This window comes from Lipotes vexillifer, unplaced genomic scaffold (genome assembly GCF_000442215.2).
Source record: "Lipotes vexillifer unplaced genomic scaffold, Lipotes_vexillifer_v1.1 scaffold1486, whole genome shotgun sequence".
Taxonomy (NCBI): Eukaryota; Metazoa; Chordata; class Mammalia; order Artiodactyla; family Lipotidae; genus Lipotes; species Lipotes vexillifer.
In genome coordinates, this window is record NW_006779719.1 from 219,814 (window position 1) to 224,754 (window position 4,941).

Genomic DNA, 4,941 nt, shown 5'->3' on the forward strand with positions numbered 1-4,941 from the left:
TGATAAGGCACTTAGTACCCATAGAAATGGACTGGAATTATTGAATCTACGTATGTAACATCACAATCTTCCTGGTTTTAAGAATAAAGCTGTTTTTGTGCTTTTGATATAAATACATACTCTATAATAAAATGTTTGACTAATTTATATGGTAGTATTCATCAGCCTGAATTTTTTTTTAACCAATGACATAGTTATAGAAGTTTTTTTGTTGTTTGTTTTTTTCTGTTTTGGAGCAAGCTCTTGCTTTTTCCTTCCTATCAAATGGAGAATGAACATAGGAATAAAATCCCCAGTTTCACAGAAATGTAACTTGAACCATTACTTTCCATTCTTCTCACTTTTCCCCAGGATTTGCCTGTAAGCTTTAAAATTCTTTTGAATTTCATTTTGCCTTAGGTTAGAGCTATTAAAAACTGAAGACTGGAAGGAAATTATCAACAAACTGAGTAAACTATTCCAGAAGGATTTTTTGGCTTTTGTTTTCTAAAACAGAAGAACTATTTAAACTTTGGCTATGTGTATTCTTTTACTTTCAAAGTGAAGTGTTGTATCAGTGTGAAAGTGATTGGATTTATTTTGGGAACTACTGACTGATGCCATAATTTGCACTTAAAGACTATAACTTAAAATTTAGCAGTACTATAGTACTCAGACCAATAAATTGATATCCTTTTTATTTTTCTTTATTTTGCTTTACTACTAAGAACTAACTCCTATTAGGAGAAATGTCTTCTGTTTCTTAAATAATAAGAGTATACTAAGCAAAGGAATAATTTATATTTCACGTTGGACAATTTTCTCCAAACTATACAAACCATGGAAAGTCCAAACAAATAAGTGAAACAACTTTGACATCAAAGTGTCCATCAGAGATAATTTCATTTGAGAAAATTAATCTTCCAATAAAAGATTTTATTTAAGATTTTTTAGAAATAGTTTTCACTATTCCCTGTTAACTCAGTGTCATTTTATTAATGGTGGTGGAAATAATACTGATTTAAGATTATTCTCTAGGAGAGATAGACGAGTAACATTCTCATCCAATTGTACCATTAGTGGGCTCTTTCAAATATTGCCTAAAAGCTCACAATCTCCTGTAACTTCTCTCTAGGAAAACTGGGACTTCTGTCCGCCTGGCATTCCTATTACCCTCTTAAAAGTGAACTAATTAGATGGTGCTCAAAGAACATGGATATAGTTTAGTAAGTAGATTCTCTTACAGTATGAAAACATTGTGGGTTTAGGCAAAGTGATCCTGAAGTTAATCTTGGCATATTTTCAGAGAAAAATAAAAAGATGTCAGTTTACTGTTCTCAAAGTCAGTCATGTATTTCAGTTCTTAAATTGATGTGGGACAGAAACATACTTGTCTCAGCTGAGGGCCAGGCTTTTCATTTCATTGCTGCTATATCATATGCATTTTAAAAGTCTATGCATTCATTTCCCACCTGTAATGGACATGTACGTACTATTTCACAGGTCTTCTAAGAAGCTGACTCATCTAATAAGTATTTATTTGCTTGCTTACTATGTAAGCTAACTGGGGGGAGGGTACAAAGATGAATAAAAGTTGATTATGAATTGCTTACCATCTAATAATGAAGTTGAAGCCATTCTCATAAGGCTTGAAGAATTAGATTTAAGGTTTGATCTTTTCTAAGTATGAAAATGATTTTTTTTAATTCTCACATATTTCACTTGTTTCTTTAAATGGCATGATTTGTCATGCTATTTACTCTTCAAACACTTAAGAGTCCTTTGGTAAAATATGACACCACCAGACTGATTTACACTTTGTCGTGCAATTTGACATGCACGACAGTTTAACTTTTTACTCAATGCTATATGGAAAAACGTGATCATTAGTGAGCTAAAGAAAAAAAAAAAAAGCTAGAGCTGGGTGTGGACTCTGCAAAGCATATGGGCTTTCACCAGAAGCTTTAAACACAGCTAGACTGTTCTGTGTTTAAAATTTTTATAACTTCTAAAATCAGAATCTTGAATTGCAAAGATAGGAAGGCTGTTTCTGCAGTTTACCAGTGTCTTGGAATATTTTCTTCTGTTAATGAAAAGACAACTTATAAACATGTCTTAAAATACAAATTTATTGCTGTTGGTTACAGTATTACAGAAATTTAATATAATCTGAGGTCTGTAATTACCATGATTTGTTGTTAACATAGGTAAGTTTTGTCACAAAGTATGAATGTCCAAAATATTTTGCTCAAATACCATTGTAAATAGCTGGAGGGGAAGCAGCTGTGGGGTAGGGTTTAGAAATCTGAACTATTTCAAATGGAATTAAATAAGATTTCTGGATGGTACTAACTGCCACTTTGCATTTCCCACAGCACATTCTGCTTATGAAATGTGTACCAAAATAACTTGTGGTACTCTAGAAAATAAGGTAATGGGTTGAAGTCTTATTAGCTTTTAACTAAGGCATAATAGCTTCTGGCCATGGCATTCAACTCCAGACATTTTCATGTGACACATAAATCATAATGATAGTTATTATAGCAAAAAACAAATTCTTTTTGTAATAGTGCAGGCGTTTCCCAAATGGATGTATGTGCAAAACTTTGGGTTGTTTTGGGAGTGGGGAGGGAATGATCACAGGAAGAAGGGTCTTAATTTTCATAGCTATGTTCTTCTAGCCCTCTTTTTGATTTCCAAATCTCCTGAAGGTGTCAAGAAGGCCAGTATGGCTGCAGTACTATGGCAGGAGATAAAGTGTAAAATGAAACCAGCCTATGTACCTAAAACAGTACTGTTTTAAGACAATTATTATTTAGAAAGCAGACACTAATTCAGAAGCAAATGAGACATCAGGGCAGCAGAAGGGAAGGTGAGATAGAGTGGGCCCTGTGAATTACCAAAGACAATGTAATATCCACAGTTCTAAATTTTCATTTAATTCTAATACACTGATATTAATGTATGTTTGATAATTCATAAGTTTAGTAGTTCCCAACATTTTTAGAATGCACATAATATTAACATTCAAATAAGGCATTAAAGGAAGTTTTGTGAAGGATGAAATGTTTACCATAATACTTTTTTAAAGCCTTGGTACATTTTTGAAAAATCAGTATTGAATTTTTTAAAATCTAAGAAAAGTAAGTTTTTTTTCCCCACAAGATATGTAAGAATCGCTTGCTGGCATTTGTATTTTCAGTGCCTAGCATAAAACGGGCTAAATTTTCAAAGGCAGTTAATAATTGTTTATACGATGACTTGTTTCATTTCATCTAGCACCAAGTAAGAGACTGAAGATATTGTCGGATTTCTCCTTTACCTCTCATTGCCCTGCTCTTCCTAACAGGCCACCGTGTAAGCACGCATCCCGTTGCCCCACTAAGGAATCAAATCATTTTCGTTTTAAAATGGCTGCTCAGATTACATTCACCGGCAGAATTCTTCCCCATTAAGGTAGGATAGCAGTTAACACTAGTAGCTGTCAACTTCTTTGATTAGGAATAAAGAACTCTTCCAAGCAAAATCAATCAGTTTCCTGTTTTTTTTTAACATGTCATGTAAATCCTTTTAATTGCTACACCTTTACTAATCATGACTGTTATTTATGTCAAGGGAATTTTCCCCAGGCAAACATGATTGATTTCCTAATGAAAAAGTATGCTTATTTTACATAGTGCCATGGGTTTTCTCTTATGCTTCTTTCTTTCTTTCTGTCTCTCTCTTCTCTTTCTTTCTTTCTCTTTAATTTGTTACTCATCAAGGCAGATCATACATTTGGATCAAAAAGAGAAACTGGCAAGTAGATCCTAAAGCACACATTTCTTAACCTGAGTAACACCTGAAAACATAAGAGTTTAATTACATATTCTATTGAAAATTCAACTTTGGTGCTTTTGCAAGAACTTATGATGTCAATTTCTAACAAATCATATCCCTCAGTACACAACTATTTTCAAAAGAAAATAAGTCATAGAAAAATATATTTTCCTATATGCTAATCAATACACTTTTATAGCAAATCGAAAATCTGGAGTAAACTGAAAGTATGTTTAACAATAAAATATAGCATATATGGCTACTATAAGTTTGCTAGTGTAAAGTATAAAAAAAATAATAGACACCTCAGTTAGAGTCAGGAGACCAGAAGGGGGAGCTCTCATGACGTGAAGATAGTAGAGCCCAACAGAAGAAGACAGACTCTCCTTTCCTGGCAAGGACTCAGCCAATGAAAAGCCACGGACTCTTTGTTTACTATAGCCCTCCCAACTTCCTTTTCCCTCTATAAAAGCATTCTCCTTCCCTTGCTGTGAGGAGGACTTGCACATGGCTCACCATGGTTGCAGACCCCAAATTGCAATTATCTGATGATCTCGAATAAACCCATGCTGCTGGAGAAATATCTGGCAGTCTATTTGTTTCAGGTCAATAAAAGGCAGCAGTGAATTTGCATTCTGCAACTAATCTGTAAATCCTGTTGCTTTTTTTCTGGAATTCTGTAGACAAGTGTCCCACAAAACTGTGTACCACAGTGCTAGAGATCTCTTTTTTAGCATTAGCCTACACAAAAGCCTCTGATAAGACGCTGCACAAGTGACATGGAATTTTTTTTTTTTTACTTTTCAAGAAAAATAAGGAAACTTTATCAACTACTCCTGAACAAAACTTAGATTATTACCAACTGCTCTTTTAATTATGCTCAGTAATTTTCAAAAGTTGAGACATCTCTGATATTTTTTAATTGTGCATCCATAGAAGATAACTGGATAAAACACAATAGACATTTCAAAAGATGAATCTTCACATCTGACTCATTTGGCACATCCTTAATTTCCAGAATAAAATCAGCAGAAATAAAACAATTTTCAAAGAATTTATACATGCCAGAGTCTTAGGACAATGCACTTCTAAATGCACAGACAAGGAGCTTCTGCTCATCTTACTAGTTATACGCACTTTTCC